General features: G+C 43.1%; 1 protein-coding gene across 5 annotated transcripts in view; it reads right to left on the reverse strand.

Moving 5' to 3' along the window:
- The window catches only part of KDM4B (lysine demethylase 4B), a 161,797-nt gene extending 135,216 nt beyond the window's left edge, over window positions 1–26,581 (reverse strand). For all 5 annotated transcript variants that reach the window (XM_024222205.2, XM_024222208.3, XM_024222213.2 and 2 more), the window contains exon 1: window positions 26,481–26,581. The gene's annotated coding sequence lies outside the window, so the exon portion shown is untranslated. The remainder of the gene's footprint in view (window positions 1–26,480) is intronic.
- Between the last annotated feature and the right edge of the window lie 1,205 nt (window positions 26,582–27,786).

Genomic DNA, 27,786 nt, shown 5'->3' on the forward strand with positions numbered 1-27,786 from the left:
AAAAAATCCAGGCGCTGCAGTAAGTGATGATGGCAACACATTTCTATGTTTGTTAACACTGAACCAATGCTCAGCATTGAGCTGTTTTTGCAAAAGACAACAGAGGCGCTTGTCACCTATAATTAAAATATCTCTCAGCCTGTTCGTCTAAAGTAGGGTGTTAAGCCTGATCACAGTGATAGAAAATTCCCCCTATGGTTTCAGTTGGGTACAATATCATTTATGTATAATATTAATGAGAACTTTGAGGGGGGGGTTTCTAATAAAGCACCCTTTTAAATCATATTTTTTTACAAGTTAAGGCTTTACACATTCCACCGCTGTGCTTATAAGGTGTTCTTTACTGCAGGACCAAAACCAACACCACCAAAAAAGTTTGGGCCCATTTCTTCTTATCCCAGCCTTCTCTGTGTACACATCTGCCTTAAGCCTCTTCAGTTGCAGCTTTGCTAATGCTGCTACCAATAAATACCCTCTTTGCAGAGCCTGAAAGGCTGGCAGGAGAGCTCATCACCCAGAGCAGAGCATGAGAGGTGCAAGTGCTCATCAGCAAGACAGTGAAACCAACTATTCAAAGTGCTGTCAAATGCCACAAAATCAACAAACTGGAAAAACAGAGATTGCATTCCCACCCACCCATCCCCACCCCCAGTCCTCTCTACTCTAGTAGTGGTATGAGTTATAATTCACTTGCAATAGCTATATAATTCTCAGAAATAATCTTCAAATTGATAATCCCTTTAAGCAATTGCCACAGTTCACCATAGAGCAGGCTGCATTTCAGTGGTGAGGGAAGATATTCTTATATATAGTACTTAACATGTTTTGGGATGCTTCTACATTAAGCCCGCAAGTTCCTGGGCAGGAAACGTGTTTCATCTCCATTTGTATGCATCATTTACACGTACTGTAGTATATAAATGTTTTACAATAATACTGGAGAGTGAATAGTATCTCCTGTTGCCAGGGACTGACCAGTGGAGCTGATTAGCCTCTGATGCAGGTGCAATCAGTCATTTTCTCATTAGGTTATTCAGGAAAATGCCATTTACCAGGAAAGCACAGCAAGCTGGCACTGAATTCAAACCAGGGATGACGAGTCAACACTCAAGAATAAATTTCAAGATGAGGTTTACAAAAGCACGCAAATTCTCACCCAAAAGGCTGCACAAACTGAATCAGGAAACTGCACAAAAATTCTTTGCGCAAGCAGAAGAATCAAATTCAAGTCCAGTACTAGCACGGTTTAAAAAATGACCTAAAAGATTCTGGCATAGGGCACGGACTCAGGAGTGCCTTCTTGAGGAGAATCCATGCTAATGCTGTTGAGGCCATCTGTTCCAGGAATGCCTCCCCATTTTAGGCAGCTTTATTATAGTTCCCTGACTGCAATGTAAGTATTCTTAGCCAGCTCTTATCCCATCTTCTCTCAAAACTCCTTCCCATCATTCTGCTTTCCGCTCGATCTGCCAGGAGAGGATAACTAACAGCGTATGCTAAACTGTAACAACAATGTGAATAGTCTTATGCATGGAAGGTTATTTCATCTATCACAGTTGTGAATTCCCCAGAAAAAGCAAGACAATGATGTCCAGCGCCCTGAAGCTTCACACAAAAGGAATGAGCAAAGCATCTTGGATTTTTTTCATAATGTTTAATCTGATGTCATTTTTCTAATGAGAATCTTAACAGACACCTCAGATAATACTTGATGTTCAGCCAGTTAACCTAATCAAACTATTACAACAGCTAACTATAGAACCCATGAGGGCCAGGGGAGTCAGTTCTCTCATTTCTCATTATAAAAGGATCAGCAGAGGGACACCTGTATGTAAACAACATCCTGTTACCAACCAAAGCCATGTGCTGTTCTACATGAGTAGAAGCATGGACGCTCCAACGGAGCACTCAGACATCTGGCTTTTGTGGTGGAGAGAACAGTGTTTTTTTCTTTACAACTGCTTTGAAAATTGCTGTTGTGTTGTACACCACCCTTCACTGTAAAGTACTGAACCACTTTACTGCTGGCTGCTCACCATCTTCCAATCACACTGGACGAGCAAGAAAGCAGCTGAAGCAGCAAGCCATGCCATCATAAGTTTTGCAGTTTCAAGGAGGAAACAATGCTAGCACAAACAGGTTTTTGTTTTTTTTTTAAATGGGCTTAAAACCTTTTCGTTTATGTTAAGACTTCGCTGAATTTGTTTTATAATTTAGACATATCAATGTTTGAGCATTTTTATAATCTATTTAAATGTTTACAGCTGCATAAAAGTGTGTTTTAATTGGTTTTATTTTTATTTAAATTTTCACAATGCAGGAAATTATGGGAGGGTCAGATAATTATTTAATGATACTAGATGCTGAGATTCAAGCAGTTACAGCTTTATAATGGTTAAAACACGAATTGTCAACATCCTATGTCAAAGTAAATAATCTTAAAGTCAAACTAAGTTTTAAGCAGCACTTTTCTTGCTTTGTCTATCAGTACATTTCAACTATTATCAATGGAAATTTTTTGCATTGTTTGAGTGTGTACCATGAACTCAATGCTTATTAATGTTTACCAATAAAAATCAAATCCTTCAAAGCCTATTTATGTTGTATGAACATCTGGAAAGTTGTTTGCAAAAAATCTGACTTTCTTGTTTCTCTTAACTTAGAAATATCAGGTCTGAGCTACACAGGGAAAGAAGAATGTCAACACAGGAGGAGTAACACTGGTAAATTGCCCCATGTAGACAAGCCCTTAGGACTGTCAAGTCTGGTCTTCTCTGAGTTTGCTGAAGGACCTCTTGGGAGTTTCTGAGCATATGTACTGTGAGCTCTCAAGCCATAATTCAAGCGGTGGAGGGTAAGAGGCTGTTGCATCTTTAGAAAAAAACATCCCTTCTCCAAAGTGTTCATTAGTCATCAAGTTAAATAAACACTAAAAATAAAAACTACTGAATCTTCTTCCCTTCCCTCATTTACTCAGCTCTGTTTCTCCCCTGTGAAGTCATAATTTCATTAGTTCCCCAACCACAATAGAACAGTTTCCCAAATTTGACCATAACATGGCCCACTTCTTGAGAGAATGGGTCACAATTCATGCTACAACTTTTAACCAAGTCTGTAACCATTTATTGGCATTGTGTGATAAGACATCCCCAGAATGCATTGTTTTCATGTGCTGATGATGCTCCTGTGTGTATGTCCTGCAGGCACTTTATCCCCTATGGGTTATAAGTTTGCTATGGGATAGCAAACCCAGATACACACATGATTAGGTATAAAATAGATATGGATGTGCTAATGAGCTAACAGTGTCCCAAAACTGCTGCCTTGACACAAACTAAACCAGTGATACCCAGACCTCAGTGGTTCAGGAGCCAAATTCACCTTCAACATTACCCAAAAGAGCCACAGTAGTGTGAATTCATTATTTCATTTACTATAGTACAACATATTCACATTTAAACAGCATAACTGGTGAAATGTTTAGTGTATATATATTTCTCACAGCAAAATGACTGGCCAAGTATTATATCAACTACAATTGGTTAACAACACAGTAAAAGCACGCTTATTGGTTAATAATTAAATCACATGTGTTTTAATATCATTTGCTGCAAAGAGTTGCAGGAAATGCATTAAAGAGCCACTTGCAGCTGATGAACCTCAGTCTGAGTATCACTGAGCTAAACCAAACTATTTATTAGCAGTAATAGTGAGTGACCACGTCTCTGATCTGTTGCAAAAACACCAGATCTAGTTGAAATACGGCTGGACCTTTCAAGGGACTGATTAGACTGAAGAAAGTGCAGTTGGGGAGAGAGAAAAAAACAACAACAACAAAGCAGTTCTACCTTTTTTTTTTTTTTTTTTTTAAAATAAAAAACATACGCGTGAACTCTGGATAGTCTGTTAGCTGACTTGCTGTTTGTCCCAACTTCCTCCAATCCTTGTCCCTCGGTCCTATCATTGCCACCCTTACTCTCCTAGCCCTTCCATACATCTATCCCAATCCTCCTCCACCCTTATTCCTATGTGATAATGGAGTCTCATGCAACATCAACATATGAAGATTCAGCAAACGTTTTAGTTGAACCCATATGCAAGGTTGGACCAACGCAAGAACCTCAGACAGCTACATGTGGGATAGACAAAATTGTCCAAGACCATGGCAGGCTGTTGTACCCTTGTTTGTGCTCTTCGTGTATTGCACATCATGTAATGCCGCCTTGCTTCAAAGCGGTTAATGGTGAGGGGGGGAGGGATAGCTCAGTGGTTTGAGCATTGGCCTGTTAAACCCAGGGTTGTGAGTTCAATCCTTGAGGGGGCCATTTAGGGATTTGGGGCAAAAATCTGCCTGGGGATTGGTCCTGGTTTGAGCAGGCGGTTGGACTAGATGACCTCCTGAGGTCCCTTCCAACCCTGAAATTCTATGATTCTATGACATGAAAAATTCCTGCCACCTTGCCCTCTCATGGCTGTTGCTTTCCAGTTGTTGGGGGTAAACCTGACATGCTTTCAAGTTTAGCTTCAGAGTGTCTTTATATTGCTTGTATTGGCCACCATGAGACTGGGTGGCTGGCTTGAACAGCCAAGTGGTCAGCTACAGTCAAATGAGATTGCTCGACAACACAGCTGAACTTTTATGAGCATAATTTGTACATCAGACATGCAACAACAATTAAGGATTTTGATATTGGGAATCTTGTCCCACCCATCTGACACTGCAAAGAGACCAGACTTAACTGATCAAGTTTCCTAATGTGGCAGTGACCTGCTGTCCATGTCTCACAACCATACAGAAGCGTTTGTAAGCACAACTGCCCTATAGACATTTAGTTTAGTGAGAAACAAGGTGGGTTTCTCTTTCACCAACAGAAGTCGGTCCAATAAAAGATTACCTCACCCACCTTGTGTCTTTCATATCCTGGGACCGACACTACTACTACAACAACACTGTCAACATTTAGTTTAGTGCTTATGTTGACAACTCCATCATTCTATAGGCAGTGTGACTGCATTCCAAATGCAGACCTGGCCTTGGCTATATGGTGAGTAATATCAATAGTACCATTCTGAGACAGCATAGTCTCTAGATAGCAAAACTTGTCCACAGTCTTATGAGGCACGTCATCGATCTTAATAACTGGGTAGGCGTGCACTGTACCAACCTGTGCCTGGGGGTGTATTTCAGTTTTCTTTAGGCTGACTGAAGCCAAAATGACTGATTGCACGAGCAAAGTGATCAGTTATAAATTAAATGTCATCAATTGATGATTATACACTGGCTGCTCACTCAGCAAATAAAAGCCCCTTAAATGAGTAAATCTGCCACTTTTGTGCAAACACAGAAGCACTCCGGATTGAGCAACTTCTCAGCAGCGTGGAAACAGATAAATCCTCTATCAGTGTCATGAAATTAATCCATAAGCATAGCCGAAAAAAGGATGTAAAAGTGTGGGAGCCAGCCTGCAACCTTGCTTAGAGCCACTGGTGACTGGAGAGGGATCCGATATCTCACTAGTTTCCACCACTATGACTATCATCCTCATCACAGAAGGGCCAAATGACAAAAACTTTGCAAGGTATCCAACTATGAACAAAAGTTTCCAGAGTCCCTCACAATTTACAAAGTAAAAAGCTTTAGCTACGTCAAACACCATACAAAGACCACGGTTTTGCTCCCAGCTCTTTTCCTGAACCTAGGGGGCTGTGATGATCATGTCTATAGTGCCCCACAGAGAGTCCTGGAGGATGGTTTTCACAAGATAGGTGTTCACTATATTCAGTCTGACCCCACAAGAATTTTCTGAGCAATAGAGACTAGGGAAGAGCTACAGGGATTAGCAGTTTGCCCTGACACCCTTACATTTATAGAGGTGAACAATGCTGGCATCCCTGAAATCCTGTGGCATTGATTCTCATTCCCAGATAACGCAGGAGCGCCATGTGAGGTGCCTTGTACTGTGATAGATCTCTGCTGGAAAGCCATCTGGTCTAGGTGGTTTCATTTATGACATCTGCATGATTACTATTATGGTCTCTCATAAGGCGGGGAACAAGCACAAGTTCTTTTAATAGGGGTTGTAGAAGAGCATTGCTTGATTCCTCAGAAGCACTGGGAGGGTGACGGAGAAGCTAACTAAAACGTTCCATCCTTCAGTCAAGTTTTCTTTGTCAACTAAGAGCTGGTCTACACTTGAAAAGCTACAGCAACACAGCTTATGCCAGCGGGAGAGGTTCTCCCCGCAGTGTAGGTAATCCATCTCCTCCACATACACAAATTTAGGTCGGCTCAACTACAGCTCTCAGGGGTGTGGATTTTTCCCCCCACACCCTGGAGCAACATACCGGGGTCGATCAAGTTTTCTAGTGCAGACCCGCCCTAAGAGTCTATTGCAGTCCACAGTTTGTATGAGGGTTATCCCATTGCACTTGGGGCCATACACAGCAGTAAAGCCAGCAAAAATGTTTTTGGTGTCTTTGTTGTCTGCTGCCAGTTTTAATTCCATTGCTTTCTTTTCGCACCATGGGCTTTTCATTTGCCAAAGACTGGTCTAACCATCTGTTTTGCTTGATGATATGCAGCCTTCCTGGATACTGAATCTCTGTCTGCTATGTGTTCAATGGATAGCATGCAGTGAATTCAAGAGCAGACATATTTCGGGATCATCCTCATCAAACCAGTCCTGATGTTTCCTCTTCATGAAGTCAAGAACTTCACCAGCCATATAATATGTAGTGTCCCAAAAATGTTTCCAGCACACCTCAACATCCACTGAGAATGCTATAACTGAGGGAAATACTTCCATGATTTTCTCTTGGAATTCAAACTGTTTGTCTCAGTTTTCCAGGCTTGAAAAATTGATTTTTTTCCCCACTAGCTTGAGTTGCTGTCTATGTTGCTTGAGAGCAGTACTGAAAGATAGTTGACTTCTTATAAATCTATGGTCTGACCAGCAGCTGAAGCCTCTCATGACATGAGTGAGTCTGACATTGGAGATCTCTTCACCAAACAATAATGTAACCGATCACATCAGTGTTTTAAACAAGGATGCATCCAGGTCATCTTATGCTTATTGGCCTATTGAAACACTGTTGGTGATAACAAGGTTGTATTCATTGCATTTGGAAAGTATTAGCAAGCTGTGAGAGCCTGCGTTACCAACTCCATGATGACCTATCACATTGCCCCATGATGTATAGTCATGACCAGTCCTGCCATTAAAATCACCTAGAGATTACATGGGACCACCCTGATGCTGCTATCAAGGTTTTGGCAGAAATCCTCCTTATCCTCATCTGGATGGATCACTATTGGTGCACATATGCTGATGACAGAAGCATAATGACCTTTAGCAAGGCCAATATGGAGGAGCCCAAGTTTGTCATTAACGCCTTCCAGCGGTGACTAAAGTTTGCGGACAACCGAAGAGCAGATGGCAAACCTCACACCAGAGCATCTGCATTCCTCCTCAGATTTGCACATCCAGTTCTGTCCCCACTCATCAGGTTTGTCATCCCAGTCTCCTTGCCTACTCAGTAGCAGTTCCCCTCTCCTCGTTCCTCATCCTATCGGTCTGCCCCTCCCACACACTTGCTTTCAGTCCCAGTCTCCCTTCCTGGGGTCTTCATCCAATCTCAGTCTTCCACACCTCACTTGCACATTGTCCCAGTTCTCCCCCATCCTAACTCCTTGTCAGAACTGTTTCTCCCTGTGCCCATTTCCCCCTGCCACTAGGAATCAGTGAGTCTCCCCTCATGCCCCCCATCAGATGTCCCCACCCTCCTCCCAGTCCCATCTTCCCCCCACAGCTCCTGTTTCCTTTACTGATCCCCCCCCCCAGCTCGCAGTCTCCTTGCCCAACGAGTTCCAGTCTCCCCTTCCCTCCCCTCCTCAGCTCGCAGTCCCAGTCTGTCATTCTCCCCAGCTCCCAGTCTCCTTGCCAGCCAGTCCCAGTCCCAGTCCCACCAGGATCCTTGTCTCAATCCACTCCTTTCCCAAGCCCTAGCCTGCCTTCTGTCCCCCTCTGCTACCTGAGTGACAGCAAGTTGAGGGTGGCCACAGAACACAGAAGACAAACTCCATGCTCTCATTTCCAATATCTGCCCCTTCCTGGTGCAGAGCAGCAATTACAGGGAAAGTCATTCTCAGCTCTGTAGCCCTGTGCTGGAGCATGCTCAGTCACTCTGCCAGGATGGCACATACACAGTCCAGTCACACAAAGGATTTGGGAGATGCCAGAGTATCCTCAATGCAGATGGATTCAATGGAGATTTTAGTTGTTAAACTTTAAGAAGTCTCTACTGAGCATGTGCAAGTTGTGAGTTTACAAAGTTTTTCCAGTGGTATTGGTCCATTACTAGATGGATATGGTAGAATTATCAATAACACAGACAAGGCAGAAGTATTCAATAAATACAGTAACTCCTCACTTAACGTTGTAGTTCTGTTCCTGAAAAATGCGACTTTAAGCAAAACGATGTTAAGCTAATCCAATTTCCCCATAAGAATTAATGTAAATGAGGGGGTTAGGTTCCAGGGAATTTTTTTTTTCCACCAGACAAAAGACTCAATTTATATATCTATATCTATATATATATATACATACATATATACACACACATACACACACAGAGTATAAGTTTTAAACAAAATTTAATACTGGTACACAGTGATGATGATTGTGAAGTTTGGTTGAGGTGGAGGAGTCAGAGGGTGGGATATTTCCCAGGGAATGTCTTAATGAACTAGCAATTAGCTGAGCCCTCAAGGGTTAACTCTCTCACTCTACAAAGCAGCAGGAATGGAGGGAAGGGAGACAGCATCGCAGACACACACACCATGTGTGTGAGAGAGAGATGCCCATTTCCCCTTTAAGTACACTTCCTTGTTAATTAGATCAGCTTGCTGAGACTGCAGCTGCTGCCAGCAAGCTCCCTCCATCCTGAGCCCTGTCGTGTGGTCCCCCCTGCTCTATGGAAGATGGGGTAAGCAGGGTGCAGAAGCAGGGGGACACCCTGACATTAGCCCCCCCCCTTCCTCCCCTCTCCTCCACACAGCAAGCAGGAGTCTCGAGGAGCAGCTCCACGGCAGAGGGCAGGAGCAGCACATGGCGGTGGGGGGAGGGACAGCTGCAATTGCTAGCCTGCTGGGCAGCTGCTGCACAGGGAACTTAGGGGAGCAGGGAGCTGATAGGGGGGCTGCCGGTCCACCCTGGTTCCAAGCCCCCACCAGCTAGCTGCAACGGGCTGCTCTTCCTGCAAGCAGTGGACAAAGCAGGCGGTTGCCAAACGACATTAGAAGGGAGCATTGCACAACTTTAAACGAGCATGTTCCCTAACTGATCAGCAACGAAACAACGTTAACTGGGACGACTAAGTGAGGAGTTACTGTATTTCTGTTCTGTATTTGGGGAAAAACAGATGATATAGTCTCATCATGTGGCAAGGATAACACTCTTTCCATTCCACCAGTGTCTCTAGAGGATGTTAAACAGAATCTTCTGAAGTCAGACATTTTTAAATCATCTGGTCCAGATAGCTTGCATCCAAGAATTATAAAAGAGCTGGCTGAGGAGCTTGTTGGACCATTAGTGCTGATTTTCAAAAAGTCTTGGAGAACTAGGGAAATTCAAGAGAACTGGGAAAAAAAAAAAAAGCTAATACTGTGCCAATTTTTAAAAATTATAAATGGGATGACCCAGGTAATGATAGGCCAGTCAGCATGGCATCGATCCCAGGCAAGATAATGGAGTGGCTGATATGGGACTCAAAGAATAAAAGGAGGGTAATGTAATTAATGCAAATCAACATGGGTTTATGGAAAATAGATCCTATCACATTAACTTGATTTGTTTTTTTTTTAAATGAGAATACAAGTTTCGTTGATAAAGGTAACAGTGTTAATGTAACATTTAGATTTCTGTAAGGCATTTGACTTGATACCACACGACATTAATTTAAAAATTAGAACTATATAAAGTTAACACGGCACACATTAAACGGATAAAAAACTGGCCAATAGGTCTCAAGATGTAATTGTAAACGGGGTGTCATTATCAAGCAGGTGTGCATCCAGTGGGTCCAGCAGGTTCTTGGCCCTACACTTTTTAACATTTGGGGGGAATAGTAAATAATGAGAGCGACAGGTTGGTGATTCAGAGTGATCTGCATCACTTGGTAAACTGAATACAAGCAAACAATGTGTGTTTGAATACAGCTAAATGTAAATATCTAGGAACAAAACACAGGCCATACTCAATGAGGGACTCTATCCTGGGAAGCAGTGACTGAAAAAGATTCAGGGGTTGTGGTGGATAATCAGCTGAACATGAGCTCCCAGCCAGGGGTGACTAGTAGCAAAGGGTCAACTTCCCAGCATCAACTTTCTCCATCCCACAATGTCATCCATATCCCATAGTTTTCATGCCTTTTTAAAAATCCCCTGGGCCCTCATGGGCCTCCTCACTGTCCATCTCATCTAACTGAAGCCTGCACAGCTCTGCACTACTGTCATGACTGCTGCAAGCACAGGATGCACAATCCTCCAGCATTTGCAGACCCACAAAAACCAAATCACCGGGGAAACATGATGATTTTGTGGAGGCCAGACTTCTCTGGGACACAGCAATACTCAACTCATGGCTGCTGTTGGTGTACACAGAACAGCTGCAGATGGTAGAGAGCTGATTCTAAAACCAAGAAACAAGCACTGACTGGTGGAATCACATTGTAATGCAGGCTTGCGATGACGAGCAGCGGCTGCAGAATTTTCTGATGTACAAGGCCACACCCCTGGATGTGTGCATCAAGATTGCCCCAGCCCTCCGGCACAGGGAGACCAGAACGAGAGCAGCACTGACAGTGGAAAAGTGAGCAACGATCACACTGTGGAAACCTGCAATGCTGGATTGCTACAGGTCAGTGGAAAATCATTTTGGAATTAGAAAATCCACTGAGAGGGCCATTTCCATGCAAATGTGCAGGGCTATTAATTGTCTTCTGCTATGCAGGACTGTGATTCTAGGCAACGGTCAGAACATAGAGGATGAATTTGCAGCAATGAGGTTCCCGAACTGCAGTGAAGGGATAGATGGCACTAGACCACCTTGCCACAGAATACCATACACAGAAAGGGGTACTTTTCTATACTCATGCAAGCATTGGTGGATCACCAGGGATGCTTCACCACCATCAGTGCTGGCTGGCCAGGGGAAGGTACATGACACCCACACCTTTAAGAACACTGAACTGTTCAGAAAGCTCAAAGCAGGGACTTACTGTCCCGACCAGCAGTTTACCATTGGTGATGTTGAAATGCCAGTGGTGATCCTGGGGGCCTAGACTATCTCCTTGCTCATGAAGCCGTACACTGGCCACCTTGAAAGCACCAAGGAAAGATTCAACTACCAGCTCAGCAGGAGCAGAGTGACAATTGAATGTGCTTTTGGTACACTGAAGGGCCACTGGCATTGTTTACTCCCAAAAGTGGACCTCCGTGAAGAAAAAAAAAACCCAACACCCTGCCAATGGTTATAGCTGCCTGCTGTACCCTCCTGCATATCTGTGAAGCAAAGATGGAAAAGTTGCCACAGGGTGACGGTGCAGAGGCTGTCTCCTGAGTTTGAACAGCCAGGCACAAGGGCTATTAGAAGAGCTCAATGAGGAAATATATGGTTCAGGGAAGCTTTTGAACAAACACTAACAGTGAGTCACAGTAATGCACTGTGGTGTACTATGCTCTACCTGGCCCTGCTGTTTTGGGGCTTGTTTGGAATTGCATGGTACTTGGTGTACATCTATGAATGTAATGCTGAGAATGCATCTATTAATCATAAACCTACAGCAAGTACCGCAAAACTGTTTTTGTCACTGATGCTATGAGTTGTGTATCACTAAAACAAATGTGTGCTTTCAGTACCGCTAGGCATTCTGTACCATGTGGGAACTAATAAAGATGAATTATTTTCCAAACAATAGAATTTTATTGAACAACAAAACCACTACAAAAAAAAAATTCTGTGCAAGCTGAAAGCAAATACATTAAAAACTTAATACATTTATGGAACACAGCTTAAGAAGGGAAACAACATACATGTCAAGTTTAGCTACACATACAGCAACTGCAGCTCTCACAAGTCAGCACATGTAAAGCTGTGTGGTTGTCCGGAATGTCCCCTGGCATGGAGTGGGAGGGGAAGGGATGGGGCCCCTGATGCCACATGGAATGTGGAGGGGGGTGTAGGGAGGTGCTATAATGGAGTTCTCAATGGACTGCAAAGAGAGGCAAGCCTGTGATTGTTGAACCTTGTGTTTGCTGCTGGAAAAGCCCCATTATGTCCTGATGAATCTCCCTCTCCTTTTCCTGATAGGACACCTGGGCCTTTCTCCACAAAATCTGCAATATTCACCCTCCAAGCCCTCTGCTTGTGGTCTGATGCAGCACTGGCTTGCAGGATCTCACTGAACAGGTCATCCCAAGTCCTCCCCTTTCTGCTCCTTATCTGGCTCAGACGCTCCGCGGGTGTGGAAGGGCAATCCCTCAAGGCCGCAACAGCAGCAGCAGCTACAGGTAAAACGCAGAGGTACCATTGTCAGTAGAGTCACAACAGAAAGCGAAAGTTAAGAGACAGAACTCCCGTCCCTCAATCACCTAAAATTTTAAACAAGAAATGCTTCTGACACTTCTGCTTTGGAGTGCTTGCCAGGAGTGAGGGAAATGAGGAGGCTGTTGCACAAATATATGAGTACTGGGCATTTGCACTGGAAACTGACACCATTTTCTACAGGCAGTGGTGATGTTAGCTGGCATCTCACTCCTGAGAGTGACAAAGGCACATAGAGCACAGCTGTTGCTGGCGTACCAGAGCTGCCCAAGCCCATATTCAACTAGCCTGTTTATTACAATGGTGTCTGCCAAAGTTATCATTGAGTGAGTGGCACCATAGGTGCCAACTCCATGGGTGCTCCAGGGCCGGAACACCGATGGGGAAAAATTGGTGGGTGCTCTGCACCCACCGGCAGCTCACCTCCGCTCCACCTGCTCCCCTGAGCGCGCCTTCCCTGCTTCTCCCCCTCGCTCCCAGGCTTCCCACTGCGAAACAGCTGTTTCGTGGCAGCAAGCGCTAGGAGGGAGGGGGAACGCGGCACACTTGGGGAAGAGGCGGGACTGGGATTTGGGAAAGGGGTCTAGTAGGGACAGGGACGGTGGCAAAGACTTTGGGGAAGGGGTTGGAATGGGGGCGGGGGGGTCGAGCACCCACCGGCGCCAGGAAAAGTTGGTGCCTATGAGTGGCACAGGAAAATGTCCTATCACTGAGGAAGAAATAAGGCTGCCATCCCTATAAACCTTTGAGAAATTTCAAAGTACTTCCTTGAAAGTTTAATTGAAATCTCTCAGGATTCAAGTATCATCCTTGTGTACACAAACTGCTCCACATGGCCAGCCAGCGAGCCATTCACCCAACTCTACAGGGGAACATGAAGCAGATAACAATTTTACCCACTCGTTTCACCACTACCTCTTCTAACGTGAGTAAATAAATAAAAAGTTGATAGCTGTGTCTTGTTAAGTTGGGGTCACCATCAGTACATTACTGTAATAGGAAATACATTTACACACTTACCCAAGGTTCCTTCTCCTGCATCAGGCACACTTGTGCTCAGCTACTGGGACTGACTAGACAGCGGTGGAGTCTCAAACAGATCCTGGTTCATGGCATAGCAGGGCCCTACCCCGTTGCATCTCCCCCGTTTTCCTCCTCCTCAATGGTCACGGCAGGAGCCTGTGACTCAGGTTCCTCACACACATCCATAGTGGAACTCAGGGTGATGATGCGGTTATTGCGTTGCTGTAACGGAGCACTTCCATTTGTGGGAGACACATTTAAGTCTAGACGCATGCACAACTAGGTTGATACAAGGCAGCTTACATAGACCTAACTTTGTAGCCTAGACCAGGCCTTAGCAGCATCAGCTGCGAAGAAACATACCTTTTCTCTAGAGAGGAGCACCAATGCAATGCAAAATATTAAGGCCTTAGAGGAGCTTATCTGTTCCTCCCATCAAAAAAAAAGCCCCTAACAGCCTCTAACTGTAGTTTGTACTCACTTAAGAATAGATACAAGACTATTGGCATTCTTCAGTACAACTGCCCTTTTATTACAGAACACTGACCCTACTAACCACTTAATCTAATCAATGCAGACAACAAACATCACTGCACTTGTCAAAGTCTGGTGGAAGTGCCATCAACAATTAATTGTTGCCTTGCATCTGAAGAAGTGAGGTTCTTACCCACAAAAGCTTATGCTCCCAATACTTGTTAGTCTTAAAGGTGCCACAGGACCCTCTGTTGCTTTTTACAGATTCAGACTAACAAGGCTACACCTCTGATAATCAACAATTAAGAAAATTAACTTTCACAGCTCATTACATTACCTAAAGAATCTGAAAACAGTGAATTATACACCTTTAAAGGAGACAGGCATATCTAGTCCAAGAACAATTTGCTCTAACTTGAAATAAAGAACACAAGGAACCCCAATTACTGAAAAACATGAGAAGGTGATTAGATATAACAATGCCAAGTCTAAATAGCTCATTTAGAAAATTTGAGATTCAATTAGAATCTAAATTCAAATAGAAAATTTAAGATTCTTCTCTCATACAAGTGCGCGCACACACACACACACACACACAAACAAATATCACTAGAACTACAGAATATGTATTAGTTCTAAGGCTAAAAAAATGTACATTGCACTCAGACCTTCTTCCTTAAGGTATGTCTTGTACTCTTCAGTAATGGAGGTTACCACCATGTACACTCACCTTATTGATCTGTTATTAGTTAACATAAATAAATACTAATAATGTAGGCTCAACTTGCAACTTTTGAAAAAAAAAAAGCTTAACAGAACTTTTTTTCCAGTTTCAATTCAAGTATTTGGGGATTTGAACATTCCCACATTGTTTGCAATTCAAGCTTTGCAGCTTTGTACAGTGAAAAGCATGAAACTGAACAGATATTTAAAGCATCCCGTCTAATTTTGCCATCCAGGTTGCTGGATGAGCAAGTTCACTCCTTACCTGACAATTTTGTTTTTCCATGAGAATTAGTATGCACCAATCCAACCAGATCTATTAAAGTTTTTATCTCTCACACATCACTGCAATATCTGAAATGGGCTGAAGCCCCTTCAACATAATGACTTGAAGAAATTAAGTTGCTTGACTTCACATTTGGAAGGTATCTCTGATGCTATGAACAACCTGGTAAGCAATGCAGTGTTGTCCTCCCTAGTCTGCAGACAATCAGTTCTCCTGTGATTGCTCCAACTGGTAGTTTTTCCAAACAGCAGCAGAGCAGACTAAACAAGCCTGGTCAGTTTCCCTGCTGCTACTCCAAATCTGCAGGCAGCAGTGAAACTGTCAATCATGTCAGTTTCATGTTATTTCTTCAAAAGGTGCCTAAGTGACAAACTAACTCAGAAAAAGGTGCTCATTCTAGAATAAGTATGTCCACATAGGGAGTTACACCAGTACTAATACAGCATTATTATTATGCCTGTATATTTTCCTGTTTTAACAAGGCAACAGTTATAACAGTGGGAGCAATAGCGTAGATTTGCTGTTAGCATTTTTACCATGTGTCGTCTAACCCGGATCTGAGCATGTCTAGATGAGAGTCAGTGGCAGCATGGCTTAATGCTAAAGCATTGCACTGGGAGCCCAGAGACCCCCCTCTAATCTCACCTCCCATTATCCTTCTGCAGTACTTTGGGCAAGTCACTTCCCCTTTCTGTGCCTCTGTTTTACAATTTAAATAGACAAATATAGGAGGCAAACTTTTTAGAGTAGAGACTGCCTTGCTATGTTTCTACAATGCAGTTCTAATCTTAGTCAAGGCATCTAGATGCTATTGTAATACAAATAATAAATAGCAATAAGTCATTAAAATGTCAGCAGCTGCAGAAGCTCCACTTATAATAGTACCCTACCATCAATATTATTGGTGAACCTCCACTGCTGCTAATGCAAGGGCAGGGAGAATTTCAGCATGTTCAGTGTATACAAGAACAATGAGAAGTACTTGTGGCACCTTGGAAACTAACAAATTTATTTGTGCATAAGCTTTCGTGGGCTAAAACCCCCTTCATCAGATGCATGGAGTGGAAAATACAGTAGGCAGGTACATATACACAGTACATGAAAAGATCGGAGTTGCCTTACCAAGTGGGGGATGAGTGCTAACGAGATAATTCAATGAAAGTGGAAGTGGGCTATTCTCAACAGTAGAATACCCATACTAAATGTAAACCAAGCCTCAATTAACAGGCTTAAGAAAAACTTGTACTGGCATAACAACATTGATTTTAGTTACACTGCACTTATACTGGTTTAGGTTAGCTCAATAACTAAATCAGTTTAAGCATGACTTATACCTATTTAGTTACATTGGTCCAAGTCTCCCCCCCTCCATATATATATAGATATATATATAGATAGATATAGATATATATATATAGATATATATATATAGATATAGACAATCCACTAAAGTTTCTTAAGATTTTCAATTAAAGGCTAGGTTATCAATTAAGTGACCATGATCAGGCTTTAAAGTTAGTTGCCCACTAAGATAAACAACTGAAGTTTTCACCTCTTAGTACTATTAAGTATCTGTCTGGCTGCACAAGTTTTTTTTGTTTTGTTTGTTGGGTTTTTTTTTAAAGGGGTGTGGATTTTTTTTTTTTTATACACACTTTTTATGAAGGCAACGTTACAATAAAATGTTAACTTACTACATCATATGTTACTTATTCAGGATCAGGTTAATATTCAAAGAACCTGGCTAAAGATTCTGGGAGCCCTCCCCCTGTGCGTACACTAAAAGAGTGACCAAATTTCTAAATACCTATTCTCTTTTTGGCATCTGTCTTGTGTACGTACTTGGTGTGAAAATGCAAAACAGTTCTTTAGATTTATTTCACTTTATTTAGCTAGGTTTTTTTATTTTTTCCTTTCAAGAAAGTTCAAAATTGCGTAAAATACAGCAACAGCGAAACCCATGAGGAAGTCTCAAACTGCGGATTTTATCATACCTGAAACCGAGCAGGGAATGAGATATTAGTAAAATAATGCAAGGTTACATTAATAGCTGCAATTCCTTCAACAACTTCCTTTTGAATACAGCAAGAACAATGTGCAGTTCTTTAAACATTACTTCAACATGAAGTAAAACCACGTAAAGTTGAAACCACAAACAAAGCAGCTGTTTAAAAGCAGAAAGTGCTTTATACATTTTAATCTAACAGTGACCGCAATGTAACTTATAGTAAAATAAAATTACTAAATACTATCTTATCAATATAAGAAGCAGGACTGTAGAGTTTATTTCAACTAAATTCATACCCAGATCCCAGAGGAATGAGTATCTATTACTCTCCCCTAAAATTACAGGAAATATGTGAAAGCCTAAGGAGGTTTCACAGAATAAAGAGAAGCAGAGGCCTCATAAATAGACCGAATCTAGGACCAGGTATAGTCCCAACTGCAGGTAACTGCATACTGCAATAGTCCCATTAGCTCACTCCATAGCCAAGACATTGTCTAGATGGGGGGAGGGAAGGAGCATGTGGGTGGGGGAAGTTTTTCAGTTGAGTTAGTTCAGCTGAGACAACTCAACTCGATTGGGGTTAACTGGGGTTTTCAATTGAGTTAAACAACAGAAATTGTTGAAACAGGAATCCCACCCAGTTTACCTCAGAATAACCTTGGATAGATCCCACACACACATCTTAACTACCTGAGGAAAACTGCAGCTAAGGTGAGATCACATAACCTTCTAAGCAAATTGGCCTTCACTTCATGAGTAAATGTTCAAACTCTGCAATCACCCAGTTTAGCCCTGTTATTTTGCAGCACAATTCTATGCTCCAGTCTGGCTCCATTTGTCTCACAACAAGGTGGCTGACTATAACTCAACCATGAGCATCGTAACTGGGACAATTTGACCCACACCAGTACCATGGCTCCATGTGTTATGCAACATCACTCCTCCACTGCGAGGATGCTACAGCCAGAATGTTTGAGAAGATCAGAGCAAACCCAAGTATACCACTATACACAAACCTCTTTGACCACCCAAGAGTGTGCTTGTCATCAAGGCACCCATTGTGGACCCACTTTCCATGGCCAGATTTCTCTGTGTTGCTGACATGGCATGAAGAATGGTCTGCAGCTGACATCAAAAATCAGTATCTTATAACTGACCTGACCATGCATGTAGCCAGTTTTGATTTGCCACACCACTAATGGGCTCTTCTGAAACAATTTCAAACAGGCAAGGATCAACATGCAGCCAGCCGTTACCCCTGGGACCAATGAAAGGATCCCACATTGTCTGTTGTTGGTCACAGCCACGTCTCACATCACTATAACTACATTCAGACCAGATTTGGTGGTGGTCTTAGGGCTCTGCACATCACTGATGAGGCTGCTGCAAATTGGTCTGGCAAGCCCCACATCCGACAAGAAGAACTGAGTTAAAGTAGTTCAACTAAGCTAATTCAACTGAAAGAAGCACCTTTCCTCCTAATGCAGAGGACACCCAAGAGTTAGGATTCAGAACATAAATATATACAAAGTTAACTGCCTTTGTGCAAGGCATGGTATTCATTTGCATACACTCACTTATAGAGAATAAAGCAGTTTGCAGGTCTAAGAATTGCCTTCTGGCTGACAGCAATTGCACAGGGATAAACACAAAGCAGCCCCCAAATCACTGAAAGACCAAAAAACACAGAGGCTCGCAAAATGGTACAGCAGTCACCACTATACTGGGTCGCACGAGAGCCACTTCCAGGTTTATACTCCACCCCTGCCTTCCTATTGGCTGCTTCCCTGTCCAACGGCATCCAACCCACAGCCAGTTAGAAGCTCTGCTTTGCTATGGCTAATGGGGCGCTGTTCCCAACACTGCACATACCACATGGTTTTTGCTGATTGGGAAAGGTGTATTTGGTCCAGCTGTGAATGTGCCCCAATAGCTGTTCATTTAAAAGGCCACCAGATGGCCGCAGAACAGCAACTGGGGAGCAGCAGGGCTCTAAGTAAAACTGCCCAAATTTTGTCACAAGACAGTAATTTGTAGCCCCAAATGTCAGCTGTTGCTGATTCAATATCTTTTGTTACCAAAAGGCCTTTGAAGAGTAGCCCAAATTGGCAAAACAATCACTAAGGTTAGCAACATTGACACAGAGTAAAGGAAGGGGTCACAAAGCCTAAACGAACACTACTGTGCATTGCTATCCTGGGTGCTATACTTTAACCCTGGTCCTAGTTTCTTCGTAATTCAAGCAGTTCAGATAATGAACTTAACCAGGATACAAACACCACAACATGAAGGAATGTCTACACTAGGAATGTTACAGTGTTCCCTGCCAAGACACTGTAGTGTAGACACTACAGCAACAGAAGGGGTTCTTTCATCATTGTAGTAAAATACACCTCTCTGAGAAGCAGTTATCCTAGATCAGGGGTAGGCAACCTATGGCACACGTGCCAAAGGCAGCACGAAAGCTGATTTTCAGTGGCACTCAGACTGCCCAGGTCCTGGCCACCAGTCCGGGGGGCTCTGCATTTTAATTTAATTTTAAATGAAGCTTCTTAAACATTTTAAAAACCTTATTTACTTTACATACAACAATAGTTTAGTTATATATTATAGACGTATAGAAAGAGACCTTCTAAAAAAGTTAAAATGTATTCCTGGCATGTGAGGCTTTAAATCAGAGCGAATAAATGAAGACTCGGCACAGCATTTCTGAAAGGTTGCCGACCCCTGTCCTAGATGCTTGGAAGAACTTTTACGTTGACCAAGCAGTGTCTACACCGAGGTTTAGGTCATCTTAATTACACTGCATAGAGTGAATTTTTTTCACAGCCCCAAGCAACATAATTAAGCTGACCTATCGTTGTAGTGTCGACCAGCCCTCAGGATTCTCCACTTCAAATGCCAAGGCTGTGGCGAGGGGCAGCTTCTTCCCCTTGGCATGGTAACTTGAAAAGTCTAGTACATCTCTTACTTAAACTCCTACTTAGAGCAATAATTTTAAGTTCTTTCCACAGCACCTGATTCAGAGTTTAGAGTGCTGCAAACTTAATAATGTTATGAGGTGATCTACAGTCTCTTTTTGCTGTTTGCCTATCAGAGCACCTGAAATAATTTTACATCATTATAACCTAATTACTCCACCACTCAGTGCAACTCCTATAGCAGATGAATAGCTTCATAAAGATTAACTCCCAGCAGCCCACCTTCAGCAATCCTACCATGATTACAATCCTGCAATAACATTTTCAGCAATTTGGATTTTGGTAGTCTATGGGGTTGTAACTTCAGATATTTACTGTTCATCGCATGAGATTTTAATAAATGCTTTTACTGTCCTATGAATTCAAGTTCTTATTTGCACTCTCGTATACAAGATACTCATAGGCCCTGCCTACAATGGGTGTGACACACTGACCTAGATTCCAAGCTTTACGGCAGCTGCACTGCCAGAAAATGATCAGCTCAGGAAAAGACAGAGCGTGAGTACAAGACTGCGGAGAGAAAGAAGGGACCTAGAAGCAGAGTGTATTCTACTTGCCTCTTTAAATATACCTCAGTAAAATACTATTGTGGAAGAAACCTTTAAAGCATCAAAAAGCATTTGAATTAGTATGAATTAAGATAGTTTTTACACATATTAGCTTTGCAGCGAGGAAAAATGTAAAAACAGTTTTCAAACGTACATTATACAAATCTGTTTCCTGAATTTCAATTTCATATACATATTTAAAAAGTTAGGGTTGTAGGAAGAGTTGCAAATCAAACCCAAAGTTAAAACAAAATCTGGAACAAAGAAAGCTAGTTTCTCAGAAAACAATATTAAAAAAGGTGCCTTCGATACAAAAGAAAAAAAACAAAAGCAAAGACGAATATATGCAGCATAAATTTCACACAGGAGGCAGCAAGACAGCATCCCTGTTCCCTTAATCTCTTATGAAGATAAAGTTCTCCAATTCAGCTTTAATAAGCAGCTCTGTTCTCTCGAGTCTACAGCTTCAAACCCTAATATATGCATTAATGACGCAAGAAAATGCTGGTTGTTAGGCCAACAATGAACTATTGCCATATTTGTTTGACATCACAAAATTTCTTAAAATATCATAGGAAGACATAAGATCCCTGAGTCCTACACTGAGCTCTCTTCTAGCGCTCTACACATTATCTTGCAGATTCTTAGCAGCATTAGTTCTCAAACATTTCAAGGCAGGCTCTTGATGAACTCTGAACTGCAAACAAGATTACCTTGTATTTCACCAAACTGCAGCTTCAAATACAATGACTCCAAAATCAAGTTTAAAAATAACATCTGTGAACCAGTTCTGTCTCTTTGGGGATAGGGAAAATGAATATACTAGTCACCCAAAGTAATTGGTGTGAAAGTGCAGAGGAGATGTTGCAAACCATCACCATGGTCTAAGCACAGAAAGACCAAAGATCTTCTTACACCAAAACAGCACAATAAAGCATAGGTGTATTTTCTAGTGCCTTCAGCCATCCAACAAGTACATAATTATGGAGTTGCACAACTTATAAAATGAAATACGATTTTTAAACCATACAAGTATAAATTTAAATAAATACTTATCCTACCACCATATCCTATTTGTTAACTAATCTTATGGCCATATTCATAAATTGAGCAAACAACAGGTAATATTTGGTCCAAGACTAAGAAAAAACTTGAGTAGCAAACAGAATTAGCTCAGTAGAACAAATCCAAGATGGTAAAATGCCATCCCTCTCAACAATGGTTTACTATAGACCAGGGGTTCTCAACCAGGGGTATGCGTACCCCGCAGAGGTCTTCCAGGGGGTACATCCACTCATCTAGATATTTGCCTAGTTTTACAATAGGCTACATAAAAAACCAATAGTAGAGTCAGTACAAACTAAAATTTCATACAATGACTTGTTTATACGGCTCTATATATACACTATACACTGAAATGTTAAGTACCATATTTATATTCCAATTGATTTATTTTATAATTATATAGTAAAAATGAGAAAGTAAGTAAATTTTCAGTAATAGTGTGCTGTGACACTTTCATATTTTTATGTCTGATTTTGTATATAAGGAGTGTTTAAGTGAGGTGAAACTTGGGCTATGCAAGACAAACCAGACTCCTGAAAGGGGTACAGTAGTCTGGAAAGGTTGAGAGCCACTGCTATAGACAGTATATCCAAGTACATTGCTACTGGGGGACAGTGTGTTACCTTCTTTATAGCATCCTCACTGTAGTTACTACAGCTAATCCCTTTGCTTTGAAATCCTGTGAAGTCAGACCAAGAGTAGTGTAAACTTTTGTTTCATCCAACAAACTTTAAAAAACACCTCTATTTATAGAGTTTAAGGCCAGAAGGGATCATTAGATCAGCTAGTCTGGCCTCCTGTATATGTTACCAGTGACAGAAAATATTTGCCAAGAAAACTAGTGATTGAGGATTTTGTACTTAGCCCATGATAAAGATAGATCATTACTTCGTATTTTAAAACTGGCTTTAACATCTGAGATTCAGATTTTACATGCAATAATTTTTAAATCAGGATTTAGTACATAATGCAGCACATCGATTATAAACCTATTATTCAAACACACCATCCTGCATTGCTACAGCAAACCATAATGGCTTCTAACCGTATTAAATGAATCTCTCACTCTTAGACTGCGAAATTCAATTTGGAATATAGGTGACAGCTAACGGACATTATATTGTATGTATTGCTGCTCATAGATGCAAGCAGATAACCAATGGAGTACATTGGTCAGCCACTACAATGCACTTTCTATATTTCAACCTAAAACATTGAAAAGTCAGGGGAGAAGGGGATGGAAAACACATTCATTGTCTCCCAGATTTTTCTATGTTCCCAGCGTTTCCATTTAATTTAAAAAAATTCAAAAGTTTCTAGCCCTTATGGTTGCAAAGACACTTCACAATGTGTTAACTGATGCATGGTTGTCTCAGCCTGCAGGAAGACAGACTGAAACAACATCACCAAGTGTGAACTTCCCTATTCATCTTAATGAGGTGTAAACTTTGTAGCCTAATTACGGCCACTTAAATGCCAAGACATTGTTTACCATATCACAGTTGATTATCCTACCAGAAAACTATTAACTATATAACTGCTGATAAATTTCCCAGAAATCACACAGCCAATGTGCTTATCCACTAAGGCTGGCTATACAAGTTTTTCCCAATCATTAAAATTCCTCTGAAAGGTTATTCCACAAGAACAGTTCAAGTTTTGAATATGGAAAATACCTGAATTTCTTTTTGATCATTCAAGGTGCCTGCTATGATCTGTAAATCAGTAAGTAACCCACACTTCTACCCTATCTGTTAAGGCAGTGGTTCTCAACCACGAGTATGCATAACCCTGGGGGGTACGCAGAGGTCTTCCAAGGGGTACATCACCACATTTAGATATTTGCCTAGTTTTACAACAGGCTACATAAAAAGCACTAGCGAAATCAGTACAAACTAAACTTTCATAAAGAAAATGATTTTTATATACTGCTCTATATACACTATACACTGAAATGTAAGTAAAATAGTTATATTTCACTTGATTTATTTTATAATTATATGGTAAAAATGAGAAAAGCAATTTTTCAGTAATAGTGTGATACTTTTGTATTTTTGTCTGATTCTGTAAACAAATAGTTTTTCAGTGATATGGAACTTGGGGGTACGCAAGACAAATCAGACTCCTGAAAAGGGTACAGTAGTCTAGAAAGTTGAGAACTACTGTGGTAAAGGATGAGACCCTAGCGTGGGCTGCAGGCTATCATACATTTCCGTTACATCTGATCCAACAGCAGTTCAGTTCAAAACAAAAACAGAGAATTTTATAGCTAGAAGGGACCTTGATAGGTCACTTAGTCCAGCATCCCCCATGCAGACGTAGGACCAAGTATACTTACAGGTTAGACAAACACCTGTCAGAGATGGTTTAGGACCTAAACCATCCTTGACAGGTGTTTTGTCTAACCAGTTCTTAAAAACCTCCAATGACAGGGATTTCACAACCTCTCTTAGAAGCCTATTCCAGTACTTAACTATCCTTAAAAGTATGAACATTTTTCCTAATATCTAGCCTAAATTTCCCGTGCTGCAAATTAAGCAAATTACTTCTTGCCCTACCTTCAGTGGACATGAAGATCAATCAATCACCATCATCTTTATAATAGCCCTTAACCTATCTGAAGAGTTATCAGATTCTCCCCTCCTCCCCCCGGTCTTCTTTTCTCAAGACTTAACATGCCCAGGTTTTTTGTTTTGTTTTTTTTAAATATCTTTCCTCATGTCAGGTTTTCTAAACATTTTATCATTTTTGTTGCTCTTCTCTGGACTTTCTCCAATTTGGACACATCTTTCGTAAAGCATGGTGCCCCAAACCAGACAATATCCAGCTAAGCCCCCATCAGTGCCAAGTACAGCAGGACAACTACCTCCTGCATCTTACATATGACATTCCCATTAATACACACAGCACCAGGGCACAAATATTTAAAACAGGTAACTGGGAACATAAAGCTACAAAAAGTAGAAGGGAATCTCAGAGGATAAAGCAGAACCTCTAACCTTTAACGCTTAAAAAAAAAAACAGGCTGAATTTCAAATTGGCAGAGCTTCTTTAATGACGTTTTGATCCTCATTTTGTGAAATGGGTTGCTAACTCAATTTTATGAGGTCTGGATTTTACACTGAGGTAATATCCATATGTATAACATATTTGTTCATTACAAGAGATATAAAATGCCACAGAAAAAACACAACCATTCTAAAACCAAGTTTTTGCCCAATTTTAACACTTTAAAACTAAAAGCATATCTATAATCCAATTTACTTTTCACAGTTAATGTTGTGTCTCCATCTCCATGTTACACTTTCATCTTGAAGAATCCAAGTTCTCCAGTTCAGGGGCTACCAAACTTTTTGGCAGGCTAGATCACAGTTTAATTAACAGACTGTCCCCACAGGACACTCATAATCATTCACACTCAACCGTAGAGATTGCCCACCTCCCCTCCTATTGGTAATCACATACTACCACTGAGACAGAAAAGTATTTCATATATTTCTAGTTATTTTTAAAACACAATTTATCAGCTAGAAACAAGGGGGGGGGGTGGGCAGTACTATATGACCAGCAAACTAGTCCTCTGCAGACCACTCCCAGCTCAGGATCAGTTTGGAAACTACCCAGCTAACCATTTTCACTTTCTCATTCAGCAGCACAGACCTGCAATGTTTGTGCTGCAAACATTGCAGGGCAAAAAATTCTAAATATAAACAAGGACATTTCCATTAACACTTGGGATTATATTATTAGAACCTAAAAGTCTAAATATCGCTCCTAGACGGTGCCAATTCCAGTACCACAATAGTACAACCCACATTTCCACTAAATAAGAGCTTTTGGTGAACTAGTGAGATATTAAAAGTACACCACAGATCTGTCTGCAGCTACCAAAAGCAAAACAACACCCCCCCCCCCAAAAACACACAAACACGAACATCTCATTTCACAGAGGAAAATCCTGCTGTAAATCGCTTACCAGCTCATTTACTATTCGCCGCATCAATAAATCCTCCATCATGTAACAACTGTTCACAAGCCCACTGACACCCCCCTCCTCCCTCAAAGACCCGGGGCTTGCACAAGGCCCATCGAGAGAAATTTGGGGCCTTGGCACATCATGTCCACCCATTTTCACAAGACATTAACAGACATATTAGGGGGGGGGCTCCCTGAGCGCGGGGCCCCCTCGCAACCGTCTCCCCCCCCCCTCCAGCTTGCCAAGCCCTCCTCCAACAGCCCCCCACTGCTCTCCCAGCCTTACCCCCCTCCCAGGGCAGACTCTCTCGGGGGCTGGACGCGATCCCTCTGGCCCAGCAGAAGAGCGGGCGGTGGGAAGGGGGCGCTCCGCGCAGCCAGCGCAGTTAACGGTACTAAAATAGCAGCAGCGAGGCACCCCCGAGACAAAGCGGGGAGGGGGCGGGGACGCCTCCCCCCACCCCGGGCGGGTAGCGCCTGAGGGGGCACCCAGCCCTGAAGGGCGCAGGCTAGAGGCCCCGGCCCCCAGCAGGGGGCGGCGGAAGGGCCGGGGGAAGCCCCAGTGCCGGTGGGGGAGGGTGGGAAGGGGTGTCCGGGGGAGCGAGGCCGGGCCGAGTCGCTACGGCAGAACAGCACCTCCGAGCCGCGGCGGGGGGGGGAGGCGGCGCGCACGGCCCGGGTCCCGTGAGGGGGTGCGGGGGCAGCTTTGGCCCCGGCGGTGGAGCCCGAGCCCCAGGCCGAAGAGGCCAGGCCAGGCCGCTGAGGTGACTCCCCGTCCCCGAGGCGGGGCCCTACCTGAGCCTGCGGCCGGTCTCCGGTCCCTGCGCCGCCTCCTCAGCGGCCACCCCGCAGCTCCCAGCCAGCACAGCGCGGCGCGGCCCGGGGGCGGGGGAGTAAAGCGGAAAGGGGGCTGAGGGTGGATATTGGCAATATCCCACAGCCAGCACCTGCCGCCCGCCCCCTTCCCTCCCTCATTGGCCCCGGCCGCCCCTACCTCCGCGCCCACTGGTGGGCTCGCTCGTGACGGACAGCAGCGTCCACGACTCCCCGGCCTCTCTGCCGAACAACAAGCCAACAGCGCTTCCTCAGTGGTCGAGGCCGCTCAGATACGGCCCGCCCACCCCCTCGAGCCGAATCAGGCAGGCCCATTGGCTGCGCTCACGCCACTCACCGCCCTTCGGCCAACCCGCTAGAGGAAGGAGACGATCCCGCCCCTGCGACGTTGCTATTGGGTGAGATAAGGTGAAGAGCGCGGGGAGGGGCTGGTTGAGGTGCCAGTCACTCCGCCCCCTTCCCTGCTGTCAGGCTCAGTTGCGGGGAAGTGAGTACGTGAGGAGCGGCACAGCTGCAAGCAGGGGGGTTGCAGGGCTCTGTGCACCAATAGGGCAGGGGCCCAAGGGCTGTTCCCCAGGGAGAGGAGGGACTGAGGCAGGGCTACACCTTCCTTCTTCTCTCGCCCTACCCCCTATGAACGTGTAGGTCTCTAAGGGCCTGCCCTGAAAGACATTAACAGCGGGCAAAGGGCAAGGTAGAGAGCCAGGCTGCACCCTGGGCGCACACACATCTGCTGCAGCGCTATGCACAGTGCCCTTGTAAAGCCACCACCCCTTCACCCGATTCGCTACCAACCCGGTCTACCCTCAAAACGCTGTTTAGAAGAAAGTGGAGGTCCCAAGTGCAAGTTTCCACAAGCATTACAAATACTTCCTTCTTGCAACGGTGCTTTTCCTCTACGTTAGTACAGCAGGAAAAGAAAGTAATTTTTAATTAAGATAAAAAAGCTGCATAGTGTAGCTTTTCTAAGAGATCTTTCCCACTCCCATCTATTTGTATTTAAGGGGAGAATACGCCGTAGCGCCTAACTACTCTTTCTGCCAAGGGTTGAAGAACTCACTCCAGAGACACCTGTCCTCCCTGCCCCAGTATCCTTTCCATCCAAGTTCAGTCTAGTCTACAAGAACAACAATTTTGACTACATCTAAATTGCAGCAACACCTGAAGTAGGACTAGCCGCATACACTTCCCGCCCCCCCAGGAATTTTACTTTAAACATTCATAATGCAATTCAAAAAGTTTTGTTTGTGAAGACCCCGATTAATTC

Source organism: Terrapene carolina, unplaced genomic scaffold (genome assembly GCF_002925995.2).
Source record: "Terrapene carolina triunguis isolate 2854851 unplaced genomic scaffold, T_m_triunguis-2.0 Scaffold194, whole genome shotgun sequence".
In the NCBI taxonomy this organism is placed as follows: Eukaryota; Metazoa; Chordata; order Testudines; family Emydidae; genus Terrapene; species Terrapene triunguis.